This window comes from Alexandromys fortis, unplaced genomic scaffold (genome assembly GCF_014885135.2).
Source record: "Alexandromys fortis isolate MF-2015 unplaced genomic scaffold, M_Fortis_MF-2015_v1.1 scaffold_40, whole genome shotgun sequence".
In the NCBI taxonomy this organism is placed as follows: domain Eukaryota; kingdom Metazoa; phylum Chordata; class Mammalia; order Rodentia; family Cricetidae; genus Alexandromys; species Alexandromys fortis.
The window spans coordinates 9,074,401-9,084,894 of NW_026067966.1; the positions used below are offsets into that span (position 1 = coordinate 9,074,401).

General features: G+C 41.7%; 1 pseudogene; it reads left to right on the plus strand.

Moving 5' to 3' along the window:
• Positions 1–8,903, plus strand: part of LOC126508792 (adenosine 5'-monophosphoramidase HINT1-like) — a 13,443-nt pseudogene extending 4,540 nt beyond the window's left edge.
• The last annotated feature ends 1,591 nt before the right edge of the window (positions 8,904–10,494 follow it).

Sequence of the window (10,494 nt, forward strand, 5' to 3'; positions counted from 1 at the left end):
TCCTGTCCTGGAACTAGCTCTTGTAGACCAGGCTGGCCCTGAACTCACAGAAATCCGCCTGCTTCTGCCTCCCGAGTGCTGGGATTAAAGGCATGCGCCACCACGGCCCAGCTTATTAACTTATATTTTTAAATTACACATTACATTTTTAAATGTGCTACACAAACATAATACCTTAGTCAAGATCAGAAAAATATATACATATAACAAAATTGACCTTAAAGTTTTATCAATAAAACAAGATCCATACCAATGCAAATTATTCATATCTACATCATATTCCCCTTTAAATGTAAATAAACATTTATAGACAATATCTGAGATTATGGGCACAGTTCTGTCCATACTGCTTTTTACTGACTGGGGGCACTGTTAATCAGGTCTTTTATGGTGTATCCTGTGGGCTAGGTTTATCTCAGTCAGCAGTTGGGCAAAGAAATTTTTTGAGGGTGTTTATGGAAACCTTTCAGGAGGTCTTGGTCCATGAAACCATGTTTACCTGGAGGCAATCCACAGGTTTTCATCTTCTGTGAAAACAAAAAAAAGAACCTCTTTTCCCAAGCAGCATGTTCCTAGACCCAAATTCTGAAGTCAAGATACCTTTATAATATACATGCTGGTTTACCTTAGCAGCCCATACAATGAAATGTCTCTTTATAGCTAGCTCCTTCACAGTCAAAAATTTCAAAGAAAACACAATAATATACAGAATCCAGACACTCTGTGAATTTTCCATTTTTACGCGGCTTACTTTTTTTTTTTTTAACTCCCTTTAATCAAGGAGAGGCCTGCTTGTTCATCCCAGCCACCTGGCTAGCTTAGCCCAGAAATAACCACACAGAAATTGTATTAATTAAATCACTGCTTGTCCCATTAGTTCTGGTCTCTTATTGGCTAACTTTCATGTCTTGATTTAGCCCATTTTGATTAATTTGTATATTGCCATGTGGCAATGGCTTACCGGGAAAGATTTAGCATGTCTGTCTCTGGCGGCTCCATGGCATTCCTCTCCAAAGCCTACACACATTTATCCAACACTGTGACCCATTTAGAGTTCTTTTATGTCTGAATCTGTCCTTTTGTGAATCTGTAATTCTTTATTGACCAAGAACACTTCTTAAAATGCTAAGCACTTCTTAAAAACTTAAACTGCGCCATTACAAGGGGTAATATGATACCACCTGTTTGCCTGCCTAGTCTAAAACTTAAGCTGTGCTAGTATTATGATAAATACAGTAGTTCCTGCTCACCTGCATGGTGGAGTGCTTCTGCCTCAGAGCCACAGGCACTACCCCACTTTCAGGCACACAGGGAGTCCATGTTGCCAACAAGCAAGCCACAGCACTTTACTCACAAACCCCATCCAAATGCTCTGTCTCCCGCAAGAGCCAGAGGTCGGTCACACTAGCAGCACAGCCCAGAAAGCTGGCATTTTAAAACTGTGCAGATTTTTTTCTTTTGCTATGGCTGAGTCAGGAAAACCTCTTTTGTTTTTAAGGTCTCTCGGGTTTTTAAGTGGATTTAGCCCCTCATGTTGGCATCAATTGTTGCAAGGAGGGGCCCGCTTGTTCATCCCAGCCATCCAGCTACCTTAGCCCTGAAATAACCACAAAGAAACTGTATTAATTAAAACAAAGGAACAGGTCACAAAATAATTCCCAGGTTACATTCCCTCCACCATTTATATCAGTTTTTATTTTTTTCTTTCATATTTCAACACATTCACCTTCCCATTCCCTATTCCAGCTTAAGAAATGGCAGGAATAATATGCACAATGAGAACACACACATGCACACACATGCACGTATGCATGCACACATGTACACATACACTTGCACACACATGTACACATGTGCATACAGCATGAGGAAGAAGGGGCCATGAAGTAAAAAATAGGAGAAATAACAGCAACATAGCAAGAGGACCCAAGGAGAGGATACTAGACCAGAATGCCAAGTGTGTGGACTAGGAAAGAAACTGCCAGGCAGGTTGGGATGGAATCAGACACAGAGAGAAGCTGTCATGTGGGATTACTTTCGGTATGCTATGAATATCATTGGTTAATAAAGGAATTGCTTTGGGCCTATAGAAAAGCTGAAGGGGAACAGAGTTAGGAGGGGAAAACTAAACTGAATGCTGGGAGAAAGGAGGTGGAGTAAGGGAGAAGCCATGGAGCCTCCACCGGAGACAGACACACTGAAACTTTGCTGGTAGGCCACGACCTTGTGGTGATGCACAGAATAGTGGATATGGGTTACATTAAGATGTAAGAGTTAGCCAGAAATATGCTTAAGCTATTAGCCAAACAGTATTGCAAATAATATAGTTTCTGTGTGATTATTTCTGGAGTCTGCGTAGCTGGGAAATGAACAAGCAGTCTCCTACAATGGAGCTTAGTGACTCTGAGGTACTGCCTAAAAACCTCAGCTTGTCTTGGTGGATTCTTAATTGAATCATCAAGCAAGTGGGGAGTTACACTCAGTGTAGCTTCAAGTCTACCCTTAGAATACTTTAAAATTCTTTTTCAGTTTTGACAAGAAGTTTAGTTTGGCGCTTTTGGACTCAGCTTTCAAAATTTAATATACAGTCACATGAATGAAAATCACAAATGTAATATTGAACCAAAAGGTCATAAGCAAAATGGTGTGTTCTCTTTGAGTCTGTATTTATAGAATCCAAAGAAAATGAAAGAATCTACACTATTCAAGTAACCACTGTGGTCATTCTAGAGTAGGATAGAGACCAGAAGGGCATAAATAGGATTCTGGGATTCTAGAATGTTCTATTTCTTGGTGTGGTTATTTTTGAAGGCCCATTGAGCACTACACACTCTAAAATGTGTGTACTTTTCTGTATACATGCTATACTTTTTAAAAGGAGTTTTAAAATTAAGTAGCATAAATTTATTTAAAACATTGTAGGCATGCTTTAACTTGCATTTTCTCTTCTCACTGCAGTCAATCAAGGGAACACCAGGCCCGGTCTTCCTTTTGTTTACTGCTACCGGTATTTATTGAAGAATGGTATCAGGCAACTAGAGAACAGAGAGCCCTTGCCTTGTGCAGTCACCGCACGGAGTGGGGAAGGAGGCAGGTGTCAGTCAAACAGCCACACAACTCAGTGTAAGAGACTGCAAGAAGAGAAGACAAGAAGAAGCAGAGTACAAAGAAACACCCACAAGAGAGCCAGCAAGCGGCCAGGTAGATTTTCGATGTTAAGCTCAACTGGTCCACTAGAGGGCAATGATTTGCTGTGATTCCTTCAAAGGAGTTTTGGAGGAGCAAAAGTTACTAATTCAAGGGCTATTTCATGAACGAAAATGCCGCCTTAGCCAACAATATAATAACCAGTCCTACCAAATACTTGACCTTACAATTTAAAAAAAGATAAGTTAATAAGGTATGATTAAAGGGATCTGTCTAAGCAAATTCTCCCACCCCCTTTTGTCTTTTTTCAGACATACACTCATGGATCACAGACTGGTCTGGAACTCATTGTCTGGACAAGGATGATCTTGAAGTTCTGATCCTCCTGCCTCATCTTCCGAATGCTAGAATTACTGGCATGTGTCCCTACTCCAGTTTTAGATCCTGCTAGGGACTGAACTTAAGACTTCGTACATCCTGGGCAAAAACTGTACCACGCACATGCCCTCAGCCAATGAAAGCCCTTTTCTTGACACTCACAGTGACATTGAAAGTAGACAGACTATGATTTCTTCCTATCTATTAGTACCTACATGCACGCGCGCGCACACACACACGCGCGCTCGCGTGCTCATGTGCACGTACATGATGTGGGCTGTCCTTCTGTATATGTGTTGTTCTTATTGGTTAATGAATAAAACTGTTTCAGCCAATGGCTTAGCAGAGTAAAGTCAGGTGGGGAATCTAAACAGAGATATAGAGAGAGAGAGTAAGAGAAGTCAAGGAGATGCCATGTAGCTGCTGAAGGAGGCAGATGCCAAGTAGCTGCTGAAGAAGAAGGACACGCTGGAATCTTACCAGTAGGTCACTGCCTTGTATCAATACATAGATTAGTAGAAATGGGTTAATTTAAGATGTAAGAGCTAGTTAATAAGAAGCCTGAGCTATTGGCCAAATAGTGTTGTAATTAATATAGTTTATGTATGATTATTCAGGTCTGGGTGGCTGGGAAAAGAATGGGCAGTTTTCTTTTACATGTAGACACATCAATCCTCACATCTACTGAGGCCAACACTCCCTACAGAAAACATTCCACTGTGGATATGATAGTACTGTGTCTGTTCCTCATTCAATCAGATAATGAATAAATGTAATTTGTATGTTGTCTACAGGCAGACAGACAGCATCAAATCTATTTTAATCTGATGCAATATATTACATCACAAGGAATGAAATCAAAATTAGGTCTTCTAGTGTATTTCTAGCCTGCTTATTATATACTATAATCTAAGTATTTTAGAAACATTTAAGGCATGAGATTATCTGGTTTAAAGCTAATTACCAGGGCCAAACAGATGGAACTGTGGTCCAAAGCGGCTGCTGCTCTCCCAGAGAACCTGGGTTGGGTTCCCAACACCCTGTATAGTGACTCACAACCACCTATAACTCCAGTTACAGGAGACCTAATACCTTCTTCTGGCTTCCATGGATACTCATACACATGAACACAGATACATACATGCAGACAAAAATAATTAATAAAAATGGTTAAAAATAAATTAGTGCAATTAAAAGTCTTAGTAAAAGAAGAGAAAGAAAGCAAAAGAAACTTCATGGTGATGAGGATGCACAGAGGACTCTGTGGTCATGATTGTCCTTCTCCTATGCTCTTCTGCTCTAGAGAAAGGAATTACATCTCAGGATCCAGTTTTCTTGGTGTATGATAGTGAGTGAGTGAATCGGAGAGGGGGGGGTGATATACCAAGGGTCTCACATATGTAGGGCAATTGTTCTACCGTTAAACTATATCCCCAGCCCTTTTTGAAATTGTTGTTTATGAAATCACTACACTTTCCCCATTTGCTGTTTACCTGCCTGAAACAGTCTGGTTGTCATCCAGGTATTTTTGTCACTGCTTGGGGAAAGACACTTAAGTCGCTCACTCTCAGGAGGCCTCAGTGACTGGATGGACACTGTGGCCTAGGATTGACTTCTCACATTCTCGTCTCACCAGCAGCTGGATATGGTTGTGCGTCTGATGCAAACAGAAACATCCATTAGAGTTTGCTAGAAGCTTTGGAAGGACATGGACAACATTCCTTCTGCTTTATTTTCTCCCACCTCAGAATGCAACTGAAGCTACTGGAGGACCTGGGACCCTGACAGGGCAACAAGAATGGGAAGAAGGGAAATGGGCCCCTGGGAAGTATCACTATAACCCTGTGTGGTGGCAGACAGTGTGGATACTACCATCCTCAAGATGTTTTTGATGTGATAGAGAAATAAACTTGTAACTCAGTTGAGTCATTATTAGCTGCTGCCACCAAACGTCAACACTGATGAAATGTACCACCCCCACCCCCAGGCACACCACCCTTTTCTTCAATACCGTTTTATGTACCTTGACCATTCATGCTGACACAGGTCTGGGATCTGGTTGGTGGGTTCAGTGCGTCTACTAGTGTGGCATCTCTGTGTGGAATGCTTTTCTGTAACTTCTCTAGAAGCTGATATTTTTCTGAACCTTTGGGGAGGGGGCTAAAATCAGTTAAAACCCAAGGGAAAGCCTTATAATTCTTCCTACAAGCAATGAAGTTGAACAGTTTTCATGTAGAATGGAAGTCCGTCAGTAGCTACACGTAGTTGTGGAAAACAACAGTAATAGAGAACCTCGGACTGTTCCAGGCCAGTGCACCACTTCACCTACTATAGCAATGGTGTGGGAGAATTGTCTGTATTCTGTCAATCGTTTTAAATAAATGCTGATTGGCCAGGAAGGAAGTATAGGTGGGAAAACCAGACAGGAAGTAGAAATGATGTAATGAGAACAGGAGAATTCTGGGAAAGAGGAAGTTGATTCATCCCACTCCTGCCCAGACCACCAAAGCAGTAGGATGTGATGTGCCCCACTGAAAAAGTTACTGAGCCACATGGCTAACATAGATCAGAATAATGGGTTAATATAAGCTACAAGAGCTAATAAGTAACTTGACCTAATCAGCTTTATAACTTATAGAGATCTCTGTGTGATTTTCTTTGGGGCTTGCAGGCTGTGGGGTACCGGGCAGGACAGAAAACCCAACAAATAAGCCGGCCCTCATGTTACATAGCAAAAGTGTTCAAGCCCTTAAGGATCAAAAACAAGTAAGAGATGAAGCAAATCCTGCACATGGTTCAACCTGAGAGAGAAGACGGCAAATGAGCTCAGGAGATACAGTGGACACCGTCAGTATAGTCGACAACAAATATCCTGGCAATTTGTAGAAGAAGAAAAATAGTAGAAATGATGACATTTTCTTACTTTTCTCCAGAGAGAAACTGTCTTTTACAATAAAAATTGGGAGGAAAAAAAAAGAAACCACTAGTCATTTTCAATTGCAAAACACTTAGGAGATGCATGCCGAGATAAATGGAAAAATATCACAGTATAATTATTTTATAAACACTGGAGCTATGATACCAGTGGCGAGAAAAATATAAAATTAGGAAAGACACTAGAGGGCCTAAGACAGATTTGATTAGCACTTGAAGTGTAAGCGCTCTTGGTGTAAACAAAATTGTAAGAAGAATTTGCTTTGAGAAGAATAGGTTTAAAAGAAGGGGAAATAAACTAAAAGCCAAAGTCAGGGGGGAGAGAAATCATCTTCATGAGTGTTCAGTGGGCCATGGTACCGCACACTAAGCTTCATGGTGCTCCACACAGCTCCTAACAACTCAGAGAGCATCACCAGGCAGTGAGAGGGTCAGCAGTGTTTATCACGAAGCAAAGATCAAGACAAGCAGATAAGCAGATGGCAGACACCTGCCTGAAGTACTTTAAATTGTTTTTGGCCAGCTTTTCCTTTTAGTTAAATGAAAAGGATGGAAATACTGTCCCTTGCCATGTCAATCTTGATTTGGAAGTCTCAAAAAAATTTTTCTTTTTTTTTTTCAAATTAAATTTATTGTTAGCTGGTACATTTAAAACAAAACAAAACAAAACCACCATGAGCCAGAAAGATGGGTAGGTGAATAAGGCACCTACTGCTAAGCCTGAAGACCTAAGTTCAGTCCTGCAAAGAAAAGAGGGAAACTGAGTCCAGCAAGTTGCCCTCTGATCTACGTGGCATGCACACACCCACGTATGCCCACATAAATTAAAAAAAATAGAAATTTAAAGGCAGTAACTTATTTGAATGCAGCAATGTACCTATTAATGGGTTGCCGCGATGTTTCTGTGTGCGTATATCATGAAATGCTTAAACTTCTGCGTCCCTCAAACATTTTCCAGTACTTTATGGAAACCTTCTGAATCTTTCTTCCAGCTCCCTGAGGCACAGAGGAGATTGTTGTTCACTGGTCAGCCTGGTGTGCACTAGCTCAGCAGGGATGCTTGCTGCTCTGGTAACCGCTCCATCTGGGCAACTGTTTCACACCTCTCCCCGTCTCCTAGACTTTGACAACCACCTCCTTACTTTCAATTTCCAAGAGATAGACATTTTTAGATTCCACAGTAGGTGAGTACTTGTCTTTCGGGCTTACTCAACCCAGGGATCTCTGTCTGTCTGTCTTGTACCCTCTGACAAAATTTCAATCTCTTTTATGCCTCCAGAGCTTCCCATTGATTATTTGTACCACACTTTTACAAAGCCATCCATGACTTGGTAGACCCAAGGTTGCTTCTCTTTCTTGGCTATTTCTTGAACAGTGCTGCAGTGAATGGGGATTGAAAATGTCCCTTTAAATTTTGTTTTTAGAAAGATAAACTTTAGGGATATAGAGTCTGCTCAGGGGTTAAGAAGTGCTTGGGGTTCTTCCAGAGACCAGAGTTCAGTTCCTAGCACCCATGTGCCCCACAGGTTGTGACACCCTCTTCTAGTCTCCCATATAAGCATGCACACGCACACGCACACACACGCACACACACACACTCATAAATAAGAAAATCTAAAATAAGACAGCTGCTAAGTAGTGGCATGTACCTCCAATCGCAGCATGTGGGGTTGGAGTCAGGAGAACCAAGGAGTTCAGGACCATCTTCGGCTACAGAGTCTGAGGCCAGCCTGGGCTGCAGGAGACCCTGTTTCAAACCAAAGCCTTTACATTTTACACACCTGTCTTATTATCATTTCATTTTACTTGGCAATTGTTTTGCGTTGTTTCTTCATTTTTACATTATCTGTTACCAAGTGCCTAGGTCACATAAAGGCCATTTTTATACATCATTGAAATGCAGGGTAATTTTGACCTATATATGCCAATAATAAGCCCAAAGCTCATGCATTTATCACCACTGTTTTACCTTGGGTTTGGGTTTTTGATTAATTTGGGCTTTTGTTTTCAGAATACCTTGGAAATACTTAGCATATTTTTATCACAGAAGAAAGAACTCGTGATCACCGTGGCCACGGCACCGGAAGGACAGTGAGCAGCTCAAGGGCTGACAGATCGCCAAGGCTCAAGTGACCCAGCCTGGCAGTGACATGGTCTTCGGCAAGATCACCCACAAAGAAATCCCTGCCAGGATCATCTTTGAGGACCACCGGTGTCTTGCACTTCCTCTAACGCATTTCCTGGTGATACCCATGAAGGCTATGACCCAGATTTCTGTAGCAGAAGGTGATGACAACGTCTTCTAATGTGCTGCAGATCTGGGCCGACACCAGGGCCATCAGAAGCTGGTGAATGAAGCGAGACAGTCTGTCTACCAAATTCATCCCCATGTTCTCGGGGGTCGGCAGATGAAATGGCCTCCTGGCCAAGCAGTTTGGGGCTAATTTTCCCTTCTTTAGGTAGTGAGTCGGTTGGTAAGTTCCAGTTCATTAAATGGCACACATAGTTTTGCCTATGTATGGAGAAACTGAAGAGATCATTTAAAATCCTGTGCCTAATAAAAGACGTTTGTTGTTCCCCCCAAAAAAAAGAAAGAAAAGAAAGAGAGACAGAAAGAAAGAAAGAAAGAAGGAAGGAAGGAAGGAAGGAAGGAAGGAAGGAAGGAAGGAAGGAAGGAAGGGAAACTATTTACCTCAATGGGAAGTTGTCAGTTAAAAGCATTTGAATTAGTTGAATTAATTTGCTTTCTGTTGCTGTGATCTAATACTTGATCTAAAGCAGTTTAGGGGAAGAAAGTGTTTATTTCATCTTACACTTGCAGTGTGTCTCCAAGGGAAGTCAGGACAGGACCCTGAAGGCAGGGGCTGAAGCAGAGGCCACAGAGGGTGCTGCTTACTGGCTTGATCCCCTTGTTCAGTTTGCTTTCTTAAAGGACCCAGGACCACCAGCCCAGCCTTAGCACAGCCTGGGGCAGACAGGGACTTTCATCATCAATCATCCACCAGGAAAATGGCCCCATGCACTTGCCCCACAGGCCTTCAGAGGGAGACGGTTCTTTGCCTGGCATCTCTTCCCAGATGACTCCAGCTTGCATCAAGCTGACAAAAAAAAACTCTCCAGCTTAACATAGAAGGAAGGTAAAACAGACAGCCAGACAAAACAAACAAACAAAACAAAACAAAACAAAAAACAACTAAACAAAGCACACACACATAACCCACCACTGTATAACTTAAGAGATTTTGGGAGTCTCTTTGAAATCCTAACTTTTTGGTCAAGAATCCTTGAAGGTCAATGTCTCTGGAATTAGCAAACATTAGTACAGTGCCTGCGACTACCTGCATCCAGGTGAGGTGGGGACTCTTACTGTGTGCTCCATTTCCACCGATATGGGAAAATACCTTGACAAAAAGCAATTTAGAAGCCAGTCTCAGTGGCACACGCTGTTAAAACCAGGCAGAGGCAGGAAGATCTCTATGAGTTCAAGACCATCCTGGTTTACTAGCAAGTTGCAGGGTAGCCCAGGGAACGTCTTTCTAAGAACAGAACAAACAAGTTAGGGAAGAAAAGAATAGTAAAGCTTGCAATTCCAGGTAGCAGGAACTTGAAACAGGTAGCCATGTGACATCCAGTCAAGAGTAGAGAGAAATGGCCGCACAAGAGCTCATGTGACTGCTGGATTCTACTGGAATTGACGAGCTCTTACACAGTTCAGGACCTCCTCAGCCTAAACAACCGGACACAAAGAAAGATGGTTTAGGTTCTGTCCCTGTGGGGTTAGTTTGAAAGAGTGTCTGGGTGTCTTTGCTCTGCCATTGTTCTATTACTATGGTTATGGTATTATAGTAAACCCTAGTAATGAGAATGGTTTAGCTGGCATTTAACTTTTCTGTCCAGGCCTGTTATTCTTTCTTTCTTTCTTTCTTTCTTTCTTTCTTTCTTTCTTTCTTTCTTTCTTTCTTTCTTTTTTTGTTTTGTTTTTCGAGACAATGTTTCTCTGTGTAGCTTTGGGAATCCTGAAATTCACTCACTCTA